Genomic DNA, 26556 nt, shown 5'->3' on the forward strand with positions numbered 1-26556 from the left:
CCTGCAGAGCACACCTTTTTCCTTCTTCCCTAGTGTACTCTCTCCTAACTGTTGATGTGCTCCAAGATCTATTTCTTAAGATTACAGACTGTAACTTGCTGCTGGTAATCTATCTGTGAGGTGTCTTCATCACAGATTTGTGTGTTTGGTTTGGGTTTTGCATAGCATTCTTTAAACAGGTTACTAAACACAGACAACCTTTCTCCTCTCCCAGTTAGCTCTGAGGCTGACATAGAAATGCCCATCACTTACTAAATGAATATAAACATGCCTACAAAATACCAACGTATCCATGGTAATCCGTACACTAGCATTGTGCTTTTCTTTGAATCTTAAAACACAAAGATTTGAGGACTGAGGGATAGCTCAGTCATACAGTGCTTGCCTTATAGCTAGGCCATGGGTGCCACCAGATAGACAGACAGACTATGTACACACACACACCACACACACACACACACACAAAGACCTTTAGACAAGCTCATGAGTCGATAACTCAAGAGCCCTGAACCTTCAGGAGAAACAAGCAGCTGTGATAGTGTCCATTTGGCAACTCATAGAACAGTCCAGTCTTTGCCAATCTTAAACACACACTCACACTGCTAGTTCACCAAATAAACCTTTTTTCAATATCCCATGACCATAGGGACAAAGATTTGATGGTTTCGCTTCAAATTAATGCTTCTAAAGCACACATGTCTGACTAGAAAAAATTTTTGAACAATTTTTTTGTTCTTTGTACTCAGAAAAGTTAAGAAACCCTATAGAACACCACACCAGAACTATTTTTGAAAAGCTAAATGACAAAAAACTAGATCAAGGTACAGATCAACCTTTGCCAATTCTGTAAGCACATTCAGAGCAGCCAGCCATGATGAAAATACCCTGACCACACTACCAATCAGATTAACTTTCTCCCCATGTATCTTGGGCATGAAGGTAAAACTCTGTTATGAAAGCACCTGGCACCCCAAAGATGTTCCAGAGCCTTCTCACAGAGATTGAGATTCATACTAGATATTGAGAGAAAATATGCTTTCTCACTTCAAGGCCATCTCCTGCACTCAGGCCATCTTCAAGTCCAGAAGCAAAATGTTCATTCTCTCACGAATTACCCTCATTTGCTTCCTTGAGAGCTTTCTTGGTGCCATGGCTGAAATCTCATCACAAGATTAGCTAAAGCTCCATAAAAACTAGATGAAGTAGAAGCTGAGGTCTGTGGCTTCATTCTTGAGACACTTTCAACTCTCCACAGGGATCTGATTCCACTGCCATTTAGAGTAACTCTGCCTTCTTTTTTTTTTTTTTTTGGTACCGGGGATCGAATTGTGGTCCTTGCGCTTGCGCAGCAGGGGGCGAAACCACTGAGCCAAATCCCCGGCCCTAGTAACTCTGTCTTCTGCCACCAACACCAGCTCTCTCTGACTCCATATGAAGCCTCTCACAGCTTTCTTGTGACACCAACATTGCAGCAAAGCCATGAATATTGATCGTTGAGCTCTGCTCAGAACTTCCCAGATCACCACTGAACGAGCTACCACAGTGCATTTCCTGCACAGAAGATGTGCTTACTAAGTGGAAGCAGGAGTTATCCGCCATTTTCTGGGCCTTGTCCCCCCATCTTCCAGTCCTCCACCTCATGGGTAGGAAGAAAGTTACTAACTGCTGGCTTCCCTGGCTTATCCTTTAATCTAAACAGAGCTATTTACTTCCTAATTACATTCTTAGCTTTATAGCACTGGCCAGAGAAGGTTTATTCATTACAAAAACCAATTAATGTAAGAAGAAAATGAAATCTACAAGGTTAGCCTTAGGAAGAACTTTGCTAATGGTGTCATACAAGCCCCTAATTTGATGAAGCAACTGAAGCCAGAGAAGTGAAGTGACTTAGGGCCATGTGTCAGACTGCACATTTGTACTTTCTTTTCCGGTGTCTCTTCTTCTCTCTCTTCCCAACAGCACTCCAGATTTCCTGGCTGTGTGGGTTGGGTGGAATGGGCCCATCATCTCTCCAGAGGTACTGGATTAGTGAGGAGAGGGCAGCTCTAGTGAGGACTCAGTGCAGGAGCCAACATACTTCCTCTGTTGTTCACAAATCTGAGTTGGCTTTTCTGGCACTTGCAACCAAAACATCCTGACAGACACCTATGGAGAGTTACTGGTGGATCCAGTTTCTTGACTTCCTGTCCATGGAAACATCTACCACAATAGAGCCTCCTCCACCTTTTTTTCTATTTTGGGTGTTTTTTTTTTAAGACAGCACCTCATCGTGTAGTTCTGGTTGATCTTGAACTCACTATGTAGGTCAGGCTGGCCTCAAACCTGCAGCAGTCCTACTGCCTCAGCCTCCTGAGTGCTGGGATTACAGGTATGCACCACTATACCTGGGCAAGCTTTTAATGTCACAAAATACAGAGGAAAAAAACTATTTTGACAAGTTTAGTGGCTGGACTTGATAAGAGTAAAAAGATTTAGGAGAAAAGTACTGTACCAAATTATATGTTATCACTGAGCACTTCTAAAGGATGGCTTAATGTGTAAAGTATGGCCATGTTAATAGATTCTTCGTGATGAATGGAAAATTCATGAATGGGGATTAACTGTCGGGAATCCACAGTTAATGGGGCAGGTCAGCTCTGTGTTAAAACCTGAGGCAAAACATAACTCCCACAGTGGTCTTAGAGCTTATCTCGAAGCTGGGCCCATTTCTACAGGCAGTCAAAGAGACAGTATCTCAACTTTATATCCCCAAGTTCCCAGGCCAAGATCAGGTGCTCAGGGAGAAATGATCATAATCATAATGGCAATGTTACCGAATAGTTATTATGTGACAGACAGCTAAGCATGTTATCTGCTTTATGTCACAGAATGCAGTGGTCAATATGAGGTAGGTTGATAAAAGGAGACAGTCAAATAATGACTTTGAATGACTGTTGCATGAATATAACTAAGATTACATTTGGTGTGCATAAGAACATATTCTTTTATAAATTTATTATATTATTATTCTAAGGATAACTTTCCACAAATGTATTAGTAAAATGTAATCTAATAAATATCCATTGAGTATTCACAGGAAGATTTAACATGGAACACTGAAGTTTAAGGCTCAAAACCCCTACAGTCCCTTCTGGGTTGAATGTCCATCTTCTATATTTAAGATAAACCACTAAACGGGAAAACTTAAGAGGCCACAAATCCTATAGCTTCTATGTAAATGAAACACAGAAGAAATTTTCCAAAATTTGACAATAGAGTTCAAAACTTACATGGCATTGGCAATAACCAGTTGTGAAGCCTAACACTTTTTTCTATATGAAAAATTAAATCCCAACCAACCATGCTAAGGCATTGAGCAAATTATCTTGCTATTCTCCCTGCAGAAAGTGCATCCTAAAATTGTTATCATATGAGGAAACGATAAAAGTGCACACAGCATAAGAAATGTAGGAGAAAAGCAATGTAGAGATATGTCAAATAGCTGATTAGTAAGGGTATTATGTTATTCTGGACTCTGATATTTTGATTGTCAGTTTTTAAAATATAGTTTTTTGTGTTTTCTTTAATCATTTGAAACAAATGAATAAATGCTCATGTTTTTGTTATTATTGTTTGGGGTTGTTTTGTCTCAATTTATTTGTTTTGTTTTTTGTGGGGTTTTTTGGAGACAGGGTCTCCCTAAGTTTCTAAATTGCCCAGACTGGGCTTAAACTTGCAATCCTCCTGCCTCAGCTTTCCAGAGTCCTGGGACTATAGGTGTGCACCACCCTGCCCGGCTTCACCATGTTCAGTTTAAATGCTCACTCTTACACTCATTTTTTTGGTAGCGGGTTATTTTGAGATTGAAGGCTGAGGAACCAGTTTGTCATTTTTTTTTTCCAGTGATGGGGATGGAGCCCAGGTCCTCACACATGCTAGGCGAACACTCTTCGCCTGAGTCACATCCCCAGCCTTATCTTGCTTTGTATTTATAATTTTATATTGTATACTTAAAGAGGCTCTCCTCAAACTCAACAGGCGGCAGGCTGGCCGTACAAAGCCTGCATCCACCCCTCGTAGCCTACTGGAGCTGTCTCCTCCTGCTCTGCCCACAGCTCTGTGAGGCAGGGACAGTTTGCAGAGGAGGGACCTAGGTCTCCATCGGAGCAGAGCTGTGGCCAACCCAGCAGTCTGACTCTGCAGCTCTGAGCCAGGATGTGACCCTGCCACATCAGTTTTACCTCTCAGCCTGCCCGCCCCTTCTCTGACCTCCCCAGAGCATTCAAAGGCTTGGGAAGGGGCTGGGGAGTCCCTCTGTGCCAGAGCACTTGCCTAGGAGGCAGGAGGCCTGGGTTCCAACCCCAGCAACCCCCCATACAAGGGGGGATTTGAAGGAAAATCTCAAGCCCATGGAGCTCACTGGAAAGCTGAGGGTTCAACCCCTGTCTCTGGACAGCAGTGGAATCCGGCCACCGCTACAGCTTCCGAGGGGGTAGGGGTGACAGGCTAAGATGGAGCTGATAAGGCAGCCACAAGACAGGCTGTGGGTGCCCAGACGCAGGGCCCTGGAGTGCACACAGAAAGGGGAGGCCTGTGTTGAATGTCTGAGCCTGGAGAGGCCCTGGCTTCCCTTTCTCCTCAGCACAGCTCCTCCCTGGGTTTCACCCCAGCGTGAGGCCTGCTCTCCCCAGAGCCCTTCACACTTTTCCATTCCTGTGGCCCTTAACCCTCTGGGCCTTGGTTCAGAATAACAGTCACATCTGCATAATGCCTGGCCTTGGGAGAACTTTCTACTGATTCAGTTCACCCTTCCTAGTGTAAGGCCCACCTCTCCAGCTGCCTGAGCCCTGATCCATGTATCCTCACCACAGACAACTGGACCTGATCATTTTGTACCACTGATTTTATGTTTAAAACAATAAGAGCAAAAGACGTTTGTGATTTTACCTTCTTGGGGCTCTTAGCTGAACCAAGGGTTCACGTACCACTGAATGCCTGGCCTCTGACTTTGCTGCTAAATTAGCATCACTGGTAATTGCAGGTGCTTTGAACACACTGGAGGTCTTGGCTCAGGCTGAGACACCTCACCTGCACCTTACCTGCTTGGCAGGAAGGACCACCCTTGTACAGGGTCAGCCTGTAGGGTCCAGATGGGGTACAGATATGCAAAGTTTGAGAGAGAGAGAGAGAGAGAGAGAGAGAGAGAGAGAGAGAGAGAGAGAGAGAGAGAGAGAGAGAGAGAGAGAGAGAGAGAGAGAGAGAGAGAGAGAGAGAGAGAGAGAGAGAGAGAGAGAATCTGAATGAATCCCTTTGCTGGGCCACAGGGTGGGTGGTGGTAACATATCTAAGGAAATAAAGAATCCTCCAGAAATGGAAGAGGGGGGAAGTGGGCGGGGCTCGGAATGCTGGCGAGTCCTTGTGCATTTCACAGATGTAAGCGCTCCCCTCATCACCTCAGCACATTGGTAGTTTAACCTCGGCCTCCAGATTGGGGTGGAGGGGTCTCAGCAACCATGATGTCTAGTGACTAGGAGCTGAGACCAGCTGGCTTTTCCTATACCACTCAACATTCAAATTATCTCACCTTCTCTCCCGGCTACCATGATCACCGAGCCACTTCCCGTTAATGTCTCACTATAAATTAATACGTACACAGGCTTCTGACTTGCCGCATCTGTCCCTGAGCTCAGGTAACAGGTATATCTTTGAGGAATGGACTGCTGTGTGGGGCCAAAGTCAGTGCTTGTCAGTTAGTTCCACATGAGGGTTTCCTTCACTGCACCCACCACTGGCGGTTGGCCATGAGGACCCCCAGGAAATGCTCCTGGCCTTGGAGCTCACTAAGTGGCCAGCAGGCTTCAGACATCTTGCCAAGTATTAAATACATTGATACACTTCAAGTTCCTAGACCTGCAGGGATGTACTCCACAGGTAAATGCTATAGAAGTGATTACTACTATTATGTCAAAACTACAAGGAATTAGAACAAGAGTTAAGTCCTGACAAAGGGGATTGAGGGTGTAGAGCACTTGATTAGTGTGAATGAGACCCTGGGTCTGACAAAAACGGGAGAAAAAAGCTAATAAAGAATCATTTGCCCTGGGTGCACTGGAACATGCCTAGAATATACTGTAGAGAGGACATGCCTATAATCCCAGCTGCTAGGGAAGTTGAGGGAGAAGGGTATCTAGTTCCAGGCCAGTCTGGGCAGCTTAGTGAGAACTTGTCTCAAAATTAAAAGGCCTGGGGGATATAGCTGAGTGCTAAAAACAATTCGATCTCCAATACTGAGAAAAAAAATACTGTTTGCTCTTTTTTTGTGTGTCTCTGGTTCCCGTCCTAATTCATTCACCTAAAACCACTTCATTTTCCCAGAATAATTAAACTCTTCCTTCTTTGCTTTCTTTATAGTTTAAGCTCTGAAGAAATCTGGAATTCTTCCCTGGAATTAATCAGAATTTCCCAATATTTTCAACAAGTCCCTGAAGACCACTGAAAAACTTTTCTGTTCTTGGCCATGCGCCCCTCAAAGGAAGGACAAACAACACTCTCATAACAGAACTGGAATAAACTTGCACAGCCTTAATGACAAAGGTTGCAAATTCCAGCTCAGTGTGTAGGACACTTGGAGAATGCGTCTTCCTTATGAGCGACACAGGACTCAGTGAACACACTGGCAGTCAGTCTGACACTTATTGTCAACTGACCTCCTCTCAAGGCACAGTGTCTGTCATCCCTTGCCATACTTCCTAAGATGCAGTGTCCCCTGGGGGAATAGGGGTCGCACTGCAGCCCAACAAAAACCACTCATCGCACCACTATGAGTATGAGTGACCAAGGAGTTTGTGGAAACCCAATGGTCATAACTGTGATTTTTCTTGTGGTCCACATTCAGATGGGAGAAATGGGAGAGACTGCAGGTTGGAGGTGTGGACTTGGGACAGAATGGAACATTCTGGCTACGCAAGGAAGCAAAGCAGAAAACTCACCCAGGCTGGTTAGGTCAGTGGCTCACGTGGCCTGAATTCTCCTCCCAGTCTCCCCAACATGTCTCTTTTGTGACCAGGTCCACATTCATGGGATGCCTGGCTATCTGGTACTTGTTCAGGTACACAGTGGCTTACTTAAAGATCCATAACTTCAGCCAGTCTTTCCCAGCCATGGACATAACTTACACATTAGCCTATACTCAAGTGTAGGCCCTGCCTTGTGTTCAAACTGAAAATGGCTTTCTTACGTAATTTAAGTCTTCCTTTCTTCTGGCCTACCCAATATCAGGAGCAGAGAAGAGGGAGTCCTCTAAAGCAGGAGGTCACCAAGGTCCAGTCTTGGGGCCAAATCAGCTCATTCCCTGTTTTTGTCAATAAAGCTTTATTGGAACACAGCCATACCTATTCACGTATATACTATCCAGGGCTGCTTTTGAACCACGGTGACAGAGTTGAGTATTCACAGCAGAGACCAGACAATTCACACAGCCTAAAACACCTACTAGCTGTCCCTTTAAAAGGGGAGAGAGTTTATAAAGAAAGGCCTTGCCCACCTTTGCACTGAAGGAGAGGATTGTAGTAGCAGAAGGAAGCTTGGGGCCCAGAGCTGTTCCTACCAATGGCTCAGTTTCATGAGGTCATTCAAGTATTTCCATCTCTGCGGCCACTTCATTCACAGTATAGGATTAGTCATGAGTGGCAACTGCATGACAAATAATTAGCTAATACCCCAGAACATGCAACAGGAAGTAGTGGCTATTGTTTTTCTGAGGATGAGAGGGTATTTCTTGGTAGAGCAGTATTTTACCACTGAGGCAGGAAAGGCTTCTTTTTAGCCAGCTACTCAGTGATTATTGTTTTCACTTGGTGCACCCTGAGCCCCTGTAACATGCATGTACTTAGCTGAGCACAGCCCCACAAGACATGGAGACCACTGAAGACAGTGTGTGATGAGCAAAATGACATCATCACCACAGGCTACGATATTCTAGGAATGTTTCAGGTAGTTTTTTGTTTGTTTTGTTTTGTTTTTTTTAAAAAAGGGAAAGAAGACTGGGGTTATAGCTCAGTGGCAAAGCACTTACCTAATATGCATGGGGCCCTGGGTTTCATCCCCAGCGTTTGGAAAAGTAAAGAAAGAAAAAAAGAAAGGATGAAAAGAAAGAAGGAAGGAAGGAAGGAAAGAAGGAAGGAAGGAAGGAGAAATATGAAATTGCTTGGAAGGATAGGTAGAACTTTAAAAAAAAAGGACAAGGGATGGGAGAATATACTACTTGGTTCTTTATTGGAAGGAGCGAAAACAAATTCTTAGGGTGAGGAAGGTCAAGTATATTCAGAGAACCATGGAATAGACTGATTTATCTAAGCAAAAGTTTTCTCCAGAGAATAACAGAGAAAATGGTTGGAAAGGTAAAGTTGAAGCCAGATCATGGAGGAATCTGAAGTCCAAACCCACAAGTTTGGATTTTATCCAAGGCACTGAGGAGCCATGGAATATTCTAAGGAAGGTAAGCGATGGCAACATGAAATGGTATTTTAGAAAGATTAATTTGGCCATACTATATAAGAAGAATCAGAAGAAACTGAAATTCAGAGGGATTGAACTTGAAATGCAGGAAATAGTATCTGTCATATCAAGACATTCTTTTAAATTTTCCTATCTGTTTCCTATCTTATATGTCCTAACTATCTGTTATTATCTGACAAATAAGCAAAACTAGAGCCCAGTAAGGAAAATATTTCAGGACAAAAAGATAAGAAAGGTCAGGTCTTAGTGTAAGTCATTGCTCTTTTGGGAGGTAAAGGAATACAAAGTGTAGGCGTTGGCCTTTGATTTCCAATGACAAGCAGGAGAAAAGGTCCTTATAGTGAGCACCAGGGTGGTCATTCCTCCTTCCATCTCTGTCTCTCCCGCTCTGTCAAAATCCAGTTTCATCCCTTTTAACCTCCCAGGAAGGCAGCCAGGCCAGACCAGCTTTCTCTGAATGACCAGGTTTCATCAGAAATAAGATTGTACCCACCCAAAGACTGCATTCATCAGGTGCATGGGTTCCGCCCCTCACACGCTCCTCTGGCTTTTGCCATCAGGTTTTGAGGTCATCAAAGAGTCGCTTCTTAGAGTGGGAGGCAGCACAGAGCGGCAGTTAAAAATCCTGCTTCAGAGTAGAGAGCCTGGAGTTTGAATCCCAGCCTCTCCTGCCACGGGACCTCCATGGGTTACCTGACCCCACCTGAACAGTGGGGATGATGAGCCCCTACTTCAAGAAGTGCCATAAGCTGCAACCAGAAAAAGGCTTGCAGAATGCTTGTCTACACAAGTGCCCTGTGTTAGGCTCAGTGGATGGTGCTGCCCTGTTCCATCTTCTTGGGGTGCATTGAGGTTTGGTGGGTCTGGGCAAACCAATCAACTGGTTTTTATTTGCTGGGTAAGAGGTACTTCTTTAATTTAATTATTGAATCCTAATGCAGAAACTCATTTTTCCATTGAGTTCATCACCAGACTCCTGGAGGACCAGCGCCCCGGAGACCAAAAGCCCCCAGGGGCTGGGGCTTTGGCAGGGTAGCCCAGCTGCAGAATCCCCATGGTCCTCAGAAGAGGCAAGAGCTTGAGATCTCAGAGTGCTGAGCTGGAGCTCAAAGGGTCCCCACCAGGTTCAGAGGGGATCAGGGTTGTCCCGGCCCATTCAAGGCCTCCTTGCCGAGTTGGGTCTAGAACCTGGGTTCTGTGGCTTCTTCTCTTTCCAGAAAGTCACTTTTTAAAAAGTTACAAAATCGTAATGGTCCCTGTGGAAAACTTGGAAACTGCAGAAAAGTAAAAGGGAGGAGGAACCATAATCTTTTACTCAAAGCATTTGCATCTCTGCTAACAATGCCAAACATCAGGGTTTCCCTATGCATATAACAGAGCAGTCTCATAGTATTATACTGCAGGGACATTTCATGACCTGTTTTGTTCCACTTCACATTGTAGGAGATCTGCTTCCACAATGAAATTGTGAGCTCTGGGAGGGCTGAGGCCATATTGGCCTTGGAGTCTACTGTGCATATACTTCCCACCGAATAGCAGGCACTCAGTCAGCAATTGCAGAGTGAATGAATAATTGCATGGTATCATATGCTATAAGTAGGTCCTTATTTCCTTATAATAAATTTCTAAAGGAGAAGTTTCTGGGTCAGTGAGTATATATATTACAAAGTCTTGGGCCAGGAATTTAGCTCAGTGGTTCCACTGCCTGCCTCACAAGCGCAAAGTCCCGAGTTCAATCACCAGTTTAAAAAAAAAAAAAAATTAGTAAGTTCTCTGAATGCATCAGTGGAAATCCAAGGACACCACCTATACATATTGCAAGGTCTTGCATACCTGATGCCAAATTGTTCTCCTGAAAGGTAATCCTCGTTTATCTCCTTCACTAGGGATGTAGGAGAGTGAAAAATCTACCATTTTCTCCATAGAGATGAGTATGTGAGTTAAGAAAGAAACTGAAGAATCTTTTAGTCAGTGTTATAAGGAAGAACCGAAGGCTGGACTTAAACTTCATTCTAATATCTAGCAACCCTGGGCAGCATAAAGTGTCTTTCTGAACTTCCCCTTGCCTTCCGCTGACATCCTCTTGGAGAATACTGCATAGTACTTAATATTGCCACAAGGAGAATTACCAGCTCCCTGCCATCCAACTATACAGTCTACTGGGCCAGGGATTTAGCTCAGTGGTGCCACACCCTGCTTCACAAGCACAAGGTCCCAAGTTTGATCCCTGATACCAAAAAAAAAAAAATATATATATATATATATGTGTGTGTGTGTATGTAGTCTCCGAGGAAACACCCCCGCGCCCCAGGAGCCCAGGCAGGTTCCCTCTGGCTCAGCACAAAAAAACAGATCTTTCTGTAGAAAGAGTGGCCCACACCAATCTGTGTCTCGCTGGCACCAAGTCTGTTTTGCCTGACTTGTCTATAAATATCTGCAGTTAAAAGTAAACGTCCAGAGTGGTTTCTAGATGTCTTTTTTTCATCCACACACACAGGAAAGATATGCTGTTCACTTCAAAAACACACTTTTCATATTGGTTTCTTAGAAAGTGTTGTTCTTCCTAATATCACGTCGGCAGAATAAATTCCAAATGACTACGCCTATCAGAGTGTTCTAATTGGTTACCCCCTGTAAGTCAAGGAGGTCATTTATGAAGATGTGAATAAAGCTCAGTAGATGCAGATCCTGAAAACTCCAAGTCTATACCCTCTACCCGGCCAGGGGGACCAGCAGCAGCATCCACACACTCTCTCTCTTGTACCCCACCAGACTCTACCCTAAGACTCTCATGACAGGATAGGATCACAAGATTTACTCCCATCCTGACCTTGTCTCTCTTCTCCTCCCACAAGGCTAAGCGGTGACTGCCCAGAGGAATCATAACACCAAAAGATGAAAAACAATTTATATTCTCTACATAAGAAACCCTGGGTTCAAAACCTACTGCTATCCCAAAGTTACTGTTAAGGTTTTTTCTGTATCTTCATTTCTCAATCTGCCAAATGGAGCAATTTCTGCATCTCTGTTGTGTGCTTCCCAAGAACTGAACAGGAACTGGGGCATAGCAATCTTTTCATGTTTGGAGAGGCCAAGTCTTTGTCTGAATGCAACCCACTCCTTTGTTAGGACATTGGCTCCCTTGCCTTACTGATCAGACCCTGCTCCTTGCCTCTGATTGCAGCATTATCAAAATATCTGCTTAATCTTCTGGATCATCTATGATTTTTAAAAAATCCATATGGCTCTTTCAAATCAATTAATATGAGCTACTCTTTTTCTTATAGCCTTTTCCTATATACACACAGACACACTTCCCAAAATATGTAAATCCCAGTTCTTTTCCTTGACTCAAAATGAACACCAGTACTCAACAGATAAAAATCTCAAAGCCCATGTTCATATTTATCCTTGAAAGGAATTTAATAGTTCCACATGTCACCACCAAGTCAATCAGAGGGTTGGGAAATAAACACAGAAGTTCTGAAGTCCGCGTTTCTGGTTTGCTAGATAGGAACAAGACAGAATTTGTTTGAGAAGGAAATGCCAAGGTGACATTTGAGATCACCACGTTTGTGGGGGCAGGAGGCCAACTTATAGGACATTTTGCATTCTCCTTTAGAGCGGTGGCTGAGGAGTTTGCCAGGTCCACAACCCCAACACACACAGTTCGGCCCAGTCACTGTGGGGTCTGACAGCCTGGGCCACAGTGGAGATTCTTGGGAACATGAGTTCATGGGAGAGCAGGAAACCCGGTTAACCTGACGGTCAGATTAAAGCAACCCATTTTGCCTAAAAGTCAGATTGCTGGAGCTAAGGGGACTGGACTGTGGGGGACAGGGACGGCGTCTGTGGTCTGCTGGAGGAAGACCCCGCAGGGCACCTGTGACACTGGCCACACTGGCCATGCTCCTTGTTCCTAAGCTCTGACCGCGCTCCCCAGACAGCAAGATCCCCTGGTGCCTACTCCCTGCCCCACTCTCCAGGGGCAGTCAGGTGGGACCTGGGCTGGGCAGTGGAGTCACCTGGCAGCTCTTGTCACTCCCACTCCTGCATCTCGGAGCTAGGGGACTGGCAGCAAAGGGATCCCTGTGCCAAGACAGTTGCCTGCTTCCGCTCCCACCTGCTGCAGTTCCCTGGTGGGCTCTGTTCTAACCTACTTGCTCTTTCCTGCAGTTTCGACCAGCACCCTTCAACAATCCCCAGAGCCTGACCCAACCTGCCGGAAGTCTGCCTAGAACTCGGAGCCCTCAGACAGGCTGTGGGACCTCAGCATCTTCACTGGCTAGTGAAGTGGGGACATGGCTTTTCTCCAAAGTTCTTTCCACTCCAGAAAGAATATTCTCCACTTCATCTTCTTAAAACTTGGCTCCCTGTACGCTGGACAGAAATAACTTTTAAGATTTTTCTGTTAAGCTCATCTGGAACTCGGACCAGGCCAGGGAAGTCCCCCAGGGCTTGCCTTTGTTTCCCAGGTATCCATGGACATTGCATGGCCTGCAGGCAATGGCCTTTTCAAGAACGACAGTCTCTGTCTCCATCTGCAATCAGTGAGGCAGACGGGATGAATCCTCAGACTTTGTTCAGAGTAAAGAATGCAGGATTCTGCAAGTAGAAATCTTACACTAACCAGCAAAAGCCAGAAGAGGAAGAAGAAGGCATAGAAGGAGGAGGAGAAAAGAGAGGAAGAAGAGGAGGAGGCGGAGGAGGAAGAAGAGCAAGAGGAGAAGGAAGAGGAGGAGGAGGAAGAGGAAGAGGAGGAGGAGGAGAAGGGCAACCAGTGTTGCTGAATACGGTGGCACACACTTGTAATCCTGGCTATTTGGGAGGCTGAGGGAGGAGGATTGCGGGTTCAAGGCCAGCTTGGGCAACTTAGTGAGAACCTGTCTCCAAAGTAAGAAATTTTATAGAAGTTCTGGGTATGGAGCTAGGATGGATTGATCCCCAATACTGCACAAAAAGGGGTGGAGAAAAGCTAGTGTTGATTGAACATTTCCAATTAGACACATACTGGTCTAAAAACCAGTGTCTTACTTTCATACCAATGTATGAATGATACCAGGCTCACTATCTAGCTGCCTCTCATTTTGCTATCAAGACAAGGATGTGGGCAAAGAAGTCAGCCAGTTCTCTACTATCAAACCAGCGCTGAATGGCACCTGATGGTGACAAGTTACCAGCATGTGAGGCGAAGATGGTCTGTAATACAATGCTCCAAGTATCCTACCTGACTGTCAGGAAATGTAATTCCCTCTGGACATAGGCACAGTGCGCTTTGGTCCACAATTCTGGGGATGGAGCATGTAGACCATGTTATCATTTAACCAGGCTTTCCCAGGGTGGCTTTCGGATTGGTGTGTTTGCAGGTCTCCGTGTTACCTGTCAATAACATGTCACCTTGCAGATGTCAGCCTGCAAAGCAGCTGGGATGAATGGGATACTGCCAAGGCTCTGTGTTCATTCTGCAGAATTGCTGTAGCTTAAGGGTGACAAACCTGCAAGTTAAATCTTCATCACCCCAGCTTGACAGTCCTAACACTTCAGATTCACTTTCTTATCTTTGACTGTATCCACTCTCTACCCATTTGGATATTTCTGAAGCCTTCTGTGCATATATTATATTTGTTTTGGGGGCCTTTTTGTTTTTGCAGGATGGAGTCACACTATGTAGTGGCCTTGAACTTACTATGCAGCCCAGGCTGGCCTCGAATTTGTGGTGATACTCCTGCCTCAGCCTCCCAAGAGCTGGGATCCCAGGCATGTGCCACCACACTTGGCTTGTGTGTATATTATATGGTTTAAATTAAAAAGAGCTTTTAAAACTTCACTGGAGGAAAGATAGCCTCTTTAATAAATGGCATTGAAAAACTGGATTTCAACTTGCCAAAGATTAAAACTAGACTCCTATCGTTCACCATTCACTAAACTAAAAGTGGATTAAAAATCTAAATATTAAAACAGAAACACTAAACTTGCTGGAAGATAAGTTAGGTAGAACTCTCTATGACATTGGCATAGGAAAAGTCTTTATGAGCAAAACCTCAGTAGCACGGGAACTAGTACAAAGAATCAACAACTGCGATCTCATCTTATTAAAAAGCTTCTGTACTGCAAGAGAAACCACCAACAGAGCTAACAGACAACCTACAATGTGGGAAAATATTTTACCAGCTGTTCCTCAGATAAAGGTCTACTATCTAGACTATATTTAAAAAATCAAAAGAAATCAGACCCCCCCAAATATAAAGACCCAATTCAAAAATGGGCATTTGAAATGAACAGGCTTTTGCAAAGAAGTAAAAGCAGCAAATAAACGTATGAAAAAATGTTCAACATCACTGGTCATTAGAGAGATGCAGATGAAAATAACATGGAGATTCCACCTCATCCCAGAAAGAATGGCTAATATCAAGAAATCAACCAAGGGCTGGGGATTTAGCTCAGTGGTTTCGCCACCAGCTGTGCAAGCACAAGGACCCTAGTTCAATCCCTGGTACAAAAAAAAAAAAGAAATCAACCAATAACAAATGCTGGCAGGGTTATAGGAAGAAAGGAAGCCTTCTCCATTGTTGGTGGAAGTGTAGACTGGTGCAACCACTGTGTAAATCAGTATGGAGATACCTCAAAGAACTAGGATTAGAGGTCCCATTTGACCCAGCTATTCCCCTGCTGGGTATCTTCCCAAAAGAATTAAAAGAATCATACCACAGTGATATATGTGCATCCATGTTTATAGCTGCACAGTTTGTAATAGCTAAAACTTGGAAACAGCCCAAGTGCCCATCAACTGGAAACTAGATAAAGAAGATGTGAGTTTTTAAAAAATAAAATAGAGTACTACTCAGCCGTAAAGAACGAGAAACTAGAGACATTTATAGCTAAATGGATGCACATTGAGGCCATACTCTTTTTTGAGGGGGCGTGGAGCCTGGGATCAAACTCGGGACCTTACGAGGCAGGTGTTGGAACCACTGAGCTAAATCCCCGACCAGAGGCCATACTCTTAAGTGAAATAAATAGGACACACACGTGTAAATACCAAATAGTTTCTCTAGTGTGAGAAACCGAAAGTATAAATAAGGATCAAGATGTATAATTGATACCGTGAAATAGGAAGAAAAGGTCTAAAGAAGTAGGGGAAATGGGAGGGGTAGGGGAAAGGAAAGAAGGGAAAAGAAAAAATATGAGAAAAGAAAAATATGGAAACAAAGTCTTTGTAAATAGGGAAGGGTGGAGGGGGTGAAGGGAGGGCAGGGGAATGGGGAAAAATAAGAACCAAGATACTTCATGTAAAGGTGTGAGGTCCCAAAGATGAATGTAATGGTACTGTACACCTAAAATGTACCAATAAATTTAATGGAAAAAAAAATTCACACAGAGAGAATGAAAAATAAAAGAGCTTTTAAGAGACACAACATGTATTTCTGAAAGTCAACATCCTAGCACTGGAGACTGTGGAATTTCCAGAATTATTTGGATTCCAGAGGAGCACACCGTAACTCCAACCCCTGCCTTGCCCAAATGTCTCAGCTCCCTGAGTCCATGCCACACTGGGGAGGGAGAGGGTCACATCCACTGGAGACTGCAGAGTGAGATGGACCCAGAGCTGCAAAGCTCCTACCTAAGGCTAGCTGTGTAGTGCAGTAGCAGAGTGCTCACCTAGCATGGATGAGGCCCTGGCTTTAATCCCCAGCACTGAAAAAAACACCCCAGGTAAAGCTCAGTCGCATTCCTAGGGTGTAAAAACCACTATTCCGCATTCATACTAGTGTGTACATGACTGATACCAGAGTCATCCATAAGACCAGGCTGGAGAAAAAGCAGGGTTCTCTGTACGCCTGTGCCCCAAGATGTAAAGGTATGATGTAGGAGGCAGAAAGGGAGGCCGGTAGAAAGGCCAGGCCTAGGGCTTCCAGAACAAGGAGGCCACTGTGCCATCTTCCCTAGTGATGCTCTTGCTTCTTCCCCATTTGATTTAGAACAAGGGGGATCTCCTAACAGCGATCGTCCAAAGAAAGGTAATTTACCCACCTTGGCTTGACTTGTACATGAGTGGATCTCAGTGGAACAGCTCCCTGGCCACATTTCCTCCTCTGTCCCCGTGTGCTGGGGAGGACAAGCTGGGCTGACACCGCTACTGGCATGGCTGGGGGAAGGGGCGGGCTCACGCTCCCAGCTAGGGGTGCAGGTGGGAGAGACCATCTGGGCCGCAACCATGTGCACTCCAGCTTGCTCAGCTGAAAGTCAGCCAGCTCAAGAGGTGTCTTCAGCCCTGGTGCCTGCCAAGACAGGGAGCCTTAGAATCCAGCTTCCCCATTCATTCATTCATTCATTCACTCATTCTTTGGGGGGGGCAGTACTACAAGCTACATTCCCACCCTTTTTATTTATTTTACTTTGAGACAAGGTCTCACTAAGTCACCTTAGCTGCCTCCTTGGCCTCCCAAGGTGCTGAAGATTACAAGTATGGGCCACCATCCCCAGCTACAGACTCTTTAAAATGAACTGAAATTGTACCAAGTAACTCTGTAAAAATACGTAGCTGCAAAATTTAAAAGATGGGGAAAACCCAGTGTGGGTAAAGATGTGAAGAAAGACTCGCTATCAGTCAGTATTGATGGGAGTGTTCAGGAGGCCCCATCGCTTTTGGAGAGATATGGTATTTGCAAGTATTTATTAAAATTTAAAATGCAAATTTTTTTTGAGACAGGATTTCACTTCGTAGTGCAGGCTGGCCTTGAACTCAATATGTAGCCCAGGCTGACCTCAAACTGGTGGCAATCCTCCTGCATCAGCCTCCTGAGTGCTGGGATTACAGGCATGTACCACCATGCCTGGCTTGTACATTGGTTTTGAGCCAAGCAACTCCTCTTATATTCATCACACAAAAATACATGGTTAAGGACTAAATATTTGGATTCCCCCCCCCAAATTCATATTGCAGCCCTCACCCCAGTGTGATGGCATTTGGAAGTGAAGCCTTTGGAAGATGCTTACGTTTAGATGAAGTCATGAGGATTCACAATAGTATAACTTCCTCATAAGAAGAAAAGAGACCAGAGCCTGCTCTTTCCACTATGTGAGGACACATCAAAAAGGTGGCTGTGACCAAAAAGGTGATACACACCTGTAATATCAACTACTCAGGAGTCCGAGGCAGGAAAACTGCAAATTCCAGGCCAGCCTGGCAATTTAGCAAGACTCTGTCTCAAAATACAATTTAAAAAGGGCCGAGGATGTAGCTGAGCACCCCTGCGTTCAATTCTCAAAACCACAAAAAAAAGAAAAAAAAAAAATGGTGGCCCTGGCCCTCCAAAAACCAGGAAGAGAACTCAGCAAAAAAGTGAAGTGGCCAGAACCTCAACTTTAGACTGCCCAGCTTCCAGAACTCTGATAAATAAACGATTGTTGTCTAAGTTACTCCATCTGGTGTTTCTATATTATGTATCATTTTGTATTGTTTGCAATTGCAGAAAACTGAAAGGGATCGGTTTGCTAAGTCCTGGCTCAATCATATAATGGAAACTCGGCACTCTAAAAAAAAAATGAGGTAAGCTGAGGGACGATGGTGAAAGAGACCCAGAGAAAAGCACATCACACAACTACAGATCTAAGTCTATTTTTGCAGAATCATATGTTAATATTATGAACCAAAAAAGTCCATGCTTGGTGGCTCGTTAGGAAATTAAACTTTGTACCATAAGCACTTGTACATTTGCGGGATTTTCACATTACTATTTTTAACATTAAACAATAACTTGTAATCAGAGGGGGAAAATGAGTTCCTCCATTTTCACATTGCTTAATTATCTCCACACCCAATGCCTGGCCCGAGGTAATTCTTGGCTCTTATCTAATCCTGGAGAAGAAGGAGATGCGCTTCTTGTATGTTCTAGAGCCCAGTGCTTCAGGCTGTGTATGTGATTCCAGGAATTCCACTCGATAAATGACTCAAAATCTGAATTCTTCAAATACTCCCACACTGAAGATATTCTGTGTCTGAGAAGTGGCCAGTGTAAGGGACCCAGTGCAGGATGGGGACTCAGCAGTGTCACTCAGGTGAGATTTCCTCCCGCGTGCCAGGTGTCGTGCCGGTAGGAGAGACAGCTCCAGTGTAGTTCACATCAGACCCTGACCCTCCTTGACCGGGCGCAAGGGGGCCAATCAGCCCGCATGAAATATGAGCGGACAGAGGCAGGGCCGGGGATCAGGAAACCATGGGAAAAGGAAACAGGGAGAAGAGCCCCCTCGCGTCACCCCGAGTTAGCGTAGAGTCCTCCAGGGCAGCGAGCGGAAGGGTCTGCCATGGGAGGCGCCAGTCTCAGCAGAGCCCGCAAAGTGCAGAGCTGCAAGCATGCAAACCCTGCCACTGGGGGGCAGGGTTTGGGTTGTGACTATGGCGCGAGAGAAGGTTCAGCCCTCTCATGGGTGGGGGCAGAGATATCCAACTATCTTCAAAGAGCAGGTCAGCCCCTGTGTTACTTACTTTTCTCTGCTTGCTGGGACAAAATACCTGACACCCAAAGTTAAAAGGGACAGGGTTTATTTGGCTTATAGTTCGTAGAGGTTTTAGTCCATAATCTGCGGACTCCAAGGGAGGGATGACAAACAGGCATCGCAGAACAGAAATACCGTGGCGTGCACAAGGCAGCAAAGGTAACAAGGGACCTTCACTGAGTCTTTCTGCCCCTTTTATCCCATCTAGACTACCGGGATTAGGGCGGTGCCAAACCAATCGCTCACGTGTACTGGTTTAATAACCACAGGCCCTTAAGCCCAGGATCACACATTCCAGATTCAGCCACCCCGGAAAAAGAAAGTCCCACCTCTCTGCATGAGGCTTGGGGGGGGGGGGGGCGGACGGACGACATCTGAACACAGAGCATAGCAGCTCCTCACCAGCCCCAGCCCTGAAGGGAGTGTGAGTGGGACCCGAGGGTGCTGTCTCTCTGTTGGATCAGCTTTCTCGGGTGGGGCTGGGCAGGGGGGTGGCCAGGCCTCCAGGATATAGGAGAGGCAGCTCAGCCTCTGTAGCCTGTCCCAAGTTAGCTCAAGTCTTTTTCTTTTTTATGTAATAGAAGTAGATATTCATAAAGAAAATACTAAAAAGCACTCTCTTTTTGTGGTACTGGATATTGAACCCAGGGCATTTGCACTGGGCTACATCCCTGGTCCGTTTATTTGTTTGTTTGTTTTTTGCAGTCAGGGTCTTACTAAGTCACTAAGTTGCCCAGGTTGGGCTGGAACTTGCAATTGTCCTGCCTCAGCCTCCCAGAGTGCTGGAATTACAGGTGTGCACCACCATGAGCGGGAAGCCTGAGTCTTAAAGTCTTAAATTGCCGCACTCAGACTGGCCCATGTTGGATTTTCCGCCATAATCATACCTTCCCTTTATCACTAATAAACTACCTTTAATTGCCAATAAATACTTAGAGTTCTTTACAGGATCCAAATGTCTGTAGTATCATGGCAGATTAACTCCTAGCCACAGAAGCGGCTCTGAGCCCTGCAGTTTCAAGGCCTTCATATCATGTCGTGGGCCCTGTGCTTCCTACTCTACTCGAATTTCCACGGGTGTCCCTAGCTCTGATCGGCCATCGCTGCCGGGCGTACACTTCGAAAACCAGAGACCCAGGCTACCTTATTCTCTAAGGCATCCGCAGCAATGGACACAAGGCCTGGCACACAGCAAGGGCTCAGTCAGTAGGGTTGGAACGAAAGGTGTGGTGGCGAGAATACAAACTGAGAAGCCAGCCAGAGCTAATTAACTATAAATCAAGCGGCCCTGGGCAAGTCACTTAAGCTCTTTGAGCCTTGACTCTTCTTCTGTGAAGTGGAACAACAGCCACCTTCCAGGGCTTTGGGAAATGCTGGAATAATTTATGGGAAACGGCCAGCATGCATGAGCTGCTGGTTGGTGGTAGGTTCTTGGAAAATGGGAACTAAATTTGCATCAGCATTATTAATAACTGAGATGCACACTGTGGCTCATCCATATATATAATCACAAGGATCAGCAGAGTTTGTACAGTTCAGGTCTGCAACTTGGCCTTTCATAACTACTAGTTAAGAACAAACATTTCAACGGCTCCTTCTTTGATGATTCTCCTTCTGAGCAGAAGCACTAGATTTCTCCTTCCAAGCAGATTTACTGAGAATATTATCAACTGGTCCACCCTGGAAGATGCATGTAGCAGGAGGGCTTGAAGACCAGCCGAGGTGAACCAGGAGTTTGTGTGCAGCTCTGGTTCAGCCCTGGCCCAAACTGTTGAGGTCTAGTTCAAACTCAGCTGCCTGCTTAGCAAAATCCAACATGGCGAAGTGGCCACAAGCATAGAATCTAGAGCCAAATGCTTAGCCTCAAAACGTGGCTCCACCACTCTTACTGTGTAACCTTGGGGAAGTTATTTAGCCTCTGTGTTCTCACCTGGAAAATGGGGAATGATAGTACCTACCTGGGGAAGGCGAAACTAAGCAGTCAATTATAATTCTCTTGTTTTATGGACAGTCATGGAAATAAATTGGCTCATCTGCAGAAACTCTACCAGGAAGAATACTTTTCATGGAGATTTTCTTTCCTCGCTTTTCCATTGTTATTAACCATAGAGTCATTTGGGAAATAAGAAGGAGTAGGTGTGGGTGGATTTGTAGAGGGTTGTGGAGCTAAATCAGGACATTTGTGTTGTCTGAACATTACTCTTGATGTCAAATGACGATGAGATTTAGAGGAAGGGAGCTGGTGTGGCCAAATGTCAGGTGAAAGAGATGAGTATGGTTCCTGCTGCTACCAGAACCCAGCTCCTCCTAGTCTTTTAAGAAAGATCTGTCATTTTCTTTGTCTCCAGTCATCAGAATCATTTCCCTTTGCCCCTGGATGGTCCCCCCACCACCACCACCCCTCTCTCTCTCTCAGCTGTGCAACCAAAGCTCCCCAGCCCTGGCTCCCCATACCTTATTCCCATGTTAAAAATACACCATGCACACAGTCAGAGTAACCCTTCCTTGTACGTTATGGGCTCTGTTGAAGGACTTCTTTTCCTAGGATTAGCACATCGTTCTTCCCAAAATTCAGCATGCAGGTAAACCCCGTATGTCAACTACCTCTGTGGTGCCCCTTTACCATGTGTTTTACAGTGCTGTTCACAGGAAAGTGACCCTTTCCTTCTGTCCTCAACAGGGAGACAGCGATGTTAACTGGGAGCTTGTGTCAACAATTTGGGTTTCAAAGGCAGTCTTGGCATGCCTGAAAAGAAATGCTGACCCAAAACTTACCCAGCAGCCCTTCCAGCTCTGCCAGGTCCTCTGCCTTGGGTGTGAAGCCCTCCTGCTGATTCCATGTGAGCCTCAGCCCACAGAGCAGTCAGGGGTTCCTCTAGGTTCCAGGCAAGGACTGAAGCAACAAATTATGGCTGATCTGGCCCTAGAGAAGACAAAACCCTTAAATAACGATTAACCATGCTCCATCCAGCTCCACTCACAGCCGAGAGTCAAAGCTGATATTTGCAGAGCAGAAAGGACAAAAGGAAACAAATTTGTTGCAAGCTCTCCAAACAGCCTAGGAAAAGGAACTTCCTGCCGCTCACTCCCTCTGCTCCCATGAGAAGCCTAAGCTAAAGTGTCCCTACTTTGAGGGAATCTCAACACTTTCGCCTCTGAATCACAAACTATCATTGGCTCCCGAATAAGATGTTCGATGGAGTTGTACAAGAAGTGTCTTTTAAAAAGAAATGAAGCCACATTAAATGATCTTATGATGACTTAAAATGACAATACTGACACTGTCCCTACTTTAGGGCAGTCAGGGCTTGGGAAACCTCAGAAAGAAAAATCCCACAGGCTATGTTACCTCACGACCATCCCGTGGGTCAGAACAAGAACCCTTTGAATCACAGTGAACTTAGATCTGCAACCAAACCATTAGCCTGTTGTGTACCACGACAACACACTGGCATTGAAGGAATCTTAGGATCATCTAGCCCTTAGCCCTTACTTTACAGATGGGAAAAATGAGGACTAGCAAGAGGAAAGGGCTTGATCTAGAATGTGTGGCAGGCTGGGGGCGGAGCCCAGATTACACCACAGGGCCCTGTTTAGCACCATGAAGAGTGAGTACCTTTGCTGATGGAAGTCACTTCCTGTTCATCCAGTGCAACAGGCAGGATGCACCCTTGAAGGAAGCTGCCATCTCACTCCCATTGACTGCTGTGTTCGCTGCCCCTCCCGTCTGTCTCACAAGTGCTCACTGGATTTAGAATGCAGGGCCATCCTGTGCTTCAGGAAATGAGAACACTTAGCCAGCAGATAACTGTCTATTCAGTACATAGTCCCTTTCGGAGAGCTGCACTGTCATGCTACATGGCAATGGCCAGATGAACAGCTCAAAGGGGACCGTGAGACATACATCTGCATGGGGTGACAATGACTCCCATGGGTGATCAGCCCAAAAGCAAGAGAGGAAGACAAAGCAAACACTGTCTGATGGCTGCTAAGCAACACTCAGATGTGCCCCTGGCAGCCAGGTCTGCCCTGGAATTCTGGGAACTGGCTGCTTATCCACACTGCCAGGCTATCTGTCTGGCAGACTTGTCTAGACCCCACCCTTCACCGTCTTTTAGAAAGCCAGGCTACTTCTCCATGGGGGAAGGCAAGGGGAGCTTCTTTTTCTTGCATTTTGTTCTGAAAGACAGGACATCTTAGTTACACCTTTTTCCTGGGCGCTCAGTGACGCTTTGCAGGTGTCTAACAGGATACTGCCCTCAGATGACATTCTCAAAAGGTCAGAGCCGAATACTAAGAGCTTCGATTAAAAGTGAACATTCCTCCTTTGGCGGATGGGTGCAGTTGAATCTGTGTGGGATCAAGTAACCAATAGGAACCCTGCTCTTTCTTCAGAAAACCTGAAGGAAACATCTAAATAGCATCCCACACCTAGTTTTTTTGTGTCTAACAAATGCCAATGATATGCAAACACAGACACGGCAGCCAAACATTGGTTTGTCAGAGTGCATAGTGAGCAGGCTTCAGTATTTTTGTTTCTTGTTTTTCCTCCTCTGCCTTGGAGGAGGAACATAGTCAAGATGCAATGAGGTGTCACCCCCAGGTCAGATCTATACATAGTAGATCTATACATCTTAAAAAGATGGGACATGGAAAAAATGAATTAGGTATAGTTATCAATCGACCAGTTATTCTATAAGCTCCTACTTGGCTGGGCATTAAGGAATCCACACAGAGACATTAAGCCCCAGCCTCCTCCTCCTGGCACTTTAGCCCCTTGTAGATCTGCTCACCCACCCTGGCCAACCTCATTCCTCTATTTCGTCTGGCATTTCCAGAACAGCCTATCTTTTCTCACTTCGGGACCTTCTCAGCAGGCTTACTCTGAGCTGCCTGGTTCTGGATCACCTGCCTTGGCTGATCTCTATCTCTAAGCTCCCTCAGCACCCTCTGCCTCTATCATCATTACCTGTCCTGAGTCTTCAGGATGCAAGACCAAACTGCTACATAGTAGATGCTCAGTTGTCAAATAAATAAGTCAGATGTTCCTGAAACAATGAGCAGACTAAGTTTAAAAGAGATGAAGCTGTACATGTCCATAACATACCAGTCACACCCCTACACCTGCCACTCGTGCACGTAAACCCTGGTGATGTCCTGAATAGTTCCGCAGTCTTCTTTTTAATGGTTATGTCCAAGGTCAGTCTCCTGGCCTTGATAATGGACTACAGTCATGTAAGATGCTCTCTTGGGGGAAGGTAGAGGAAAGGTACCGGGTCATCTCTTATAACTATTTTGTAACTGCTGGACAAAATGAAAATTTTCAAACAAAAAATTATGAAACAAAAAAAAGGCAATATTTTCCCAGTGCCAAAGAAGCAGCCTGAGGTAAGGGAGTCTCAGGCTCCTGTCTGCACATCCCCACACCTGGCCACTTCCAGGGAAGGGATGGCTCCACCCTTTCTTTGCTCCCCGCTCCCTTGGGTCTCAGCTGACATGCCGCCCCCCTTTGAGATGTCTTCCAGACACCCAGCACCCGGGCATCTTCTCCCAAACCTACCTGCTTCCTTTAGTACATAGATCACAATCACAAATCTGTCTGTTGTCTGCCTTTGCCCATTGGGATATAGAAGACCTGAGAAAAGCTGCTTGTCTCTCCAGTACCAGGATCCACATGCGTGCAAGACAGTCAGGGACCACCACGGTGGAACAAAAGGCTGGACAACAAAATAGGCCCCTGGGCATAGTAAGCTGTTACCCTTTGTAGGCTGACATGCTGCTTCCTTACCCTTGTGCTTTGTCAATAAACTCATCATGAGACCCCGATAAAATCATAAAAACCGAATGCTTGTACAAAACGAGGGAATTATTACTGAGAAAAAATGTAAATAAGCCCTTGAGCTTCACTCGTTCTTAGTAGACTTAAAGATCACCTAGGTTGGAAGTCACACAACTGGACAATGCGTCTTCCCACGAGCTTTGCTACAGATAGCACCTCTAATGTGTGGCTTTTGATGACAGTTGCCTAGGTTACTTCTCAGGGACCTGAAAGCCACTTTCAGTTATAACACTGACTCTTCACTTGAGCCTGCAGATGTCTGGTAGGGGACTGGAGTGGAATAAAAAGTCCTGGCATCTCTGTCTTCACATTGTGTCTGTCTCCTTTGCCTCCTTCACCTTTGGGTCAGATAATACTCAGCTCTACATGTGGACCTGTGGATTGCCCATTGGTGCTGGTATGTATTTTCTTTTTCTTTCTCTTCTCTCTTTCCTACTGCTACCCTTGTGATTTTCAAGCAGATTTATCATAAGGCCAAGATCCACAAGACTGGGATGTTTTTGCACAGAATGTGTGTTGAATGGACAAAAATTCAACAGCCTCTAGGACAAGTTGACCGTGACCAGTGGTCCAAGTCTTGCACAAGATGTAACATCTTTTGGAACCATGGTCCTGGCCAGTGGAAACCGACTAGACTTTAGCCCACCCCAGAAAATCCGTAAGAGCTCGCTTCTCCCCTATTCAGAGAGCAGCTTGGTCCCTCTCTCAATTAATGTTGACTCCCAATTCAGCTAAAACCCTCTTCCCACCAAGAAAAAGTCTTGCCTGTGTATGTGCTTGTTGTATTTAGCTCGGTCTTCTTTCAATTGCCTCTGAATCAAAAGATCCCATCTGGTATCACATGGGCTGTATACCACAAAGGAATTTTTTGAATGAATAATGAATATATTAATGAATTAATGAAGAAACAAAAACTAAATCAGAACACTAATGCCGAGAGTGAAGGTGTTCTCGAATCCATTCTAATGTAAAACATCATAATGAAAAGAAGTCGTTTACAAAATACAGCACATGAATTATAAGTGTGGAAAATTATTTGAAACATACAACATAAGATCTGGAGTAGGTGGCTGAGAAGACAACACCCCCAGACCTGGCCCAATCAGCGCAATTCTCTGTACAGACCCGGAAGGTGGGTAGGACTTCAACAAGGCGAACAAGGGAAGGAGAGAAAAGGTGTCCCAGATGTTGAGGACCTGTGTAGAAGCATCTACACATCTGCATTCTTAGGAGACTTGTGATCTACCAAGGGCAGTGCAGCACACTGGGGTCATGGCAGTGAAGGAGTCATCCACCACAATACACACACACACACACACACACACACACACACACACACTCCATAACTAGCTTCTTTCTGGCTAGTAAAATAAGATTTGCAAAGGTCAACTTTTGCATTAATAACAGTTTCCTTATTATACAGTAGGAAGCCCTGAATTCTTGCTGGCTGGAAGAAAGTCTAGAAGACTATTTAAAATTGATCAAAAAGTTGACTTTAAGGAGGAAACAGGAATCTTCCTTGGGGGAAATCACTTTTATTGTAGCAAGGACCACTTTGGTGATCTCTCTGATTACACAGATAGAAGTCAAGTTCCTCTTCCTCTTCCTTTGGGGAACCCTGCTGTGGGTAAAGTCATCAAAAGCCAAATACATCAGACTGAATGTTAAGGAATCTGTGCTAGTGCAGTCAAAAGCCACCTCATGAGGGACCCAGTCCTTCATAA

At 45.2% G+C, this 26556-nt stretch overlaps 1 protein-coding gene across 12 annotated transcripts in view; it reads right to left on the bottom strand.

Moving 5' to 3' along the window:
- Foxn3 (forkhead box N3) overlaps positions 1-26556 on the bottom strand; it is a 406647-nt gene that overhangs the window by 245158 nt on the left and 134933 nt on the right. The window contains exon 1 of one of the 12 annotated variants that reach the window (XM_087195140.1): positions 21769-21911. The exons of 10 other annotated variants lie outside the window; for them this stretch is intronic. The gene's annotated coding sequence lies outside the window, so the exon portion shown is untranslated. Of the gene's footprint in view, positions 1-21768; positions 21912-26556 lie in introns of those variants that run through there. One more of the 12 variants, XM_087195143.1, reaches the window with a different exon arrangement.

Source organism: Heterocephalus glaber, unplaced genomic scaffold (assembly GCF_053883595.1).
Source record: "Heterocephalus glaber isolate CG9 unplaced genomic scaffold, H.glaber_assembly_v1.0 deba00001608, whole genome shotgun sequence".
Classification (NCBI taxonomy): Eukaryota; Metazoa; Chordata; class Mammalia; order Rodentia; family Bathyergidae; genus Heterocephalus; species Heterocephalus glaber.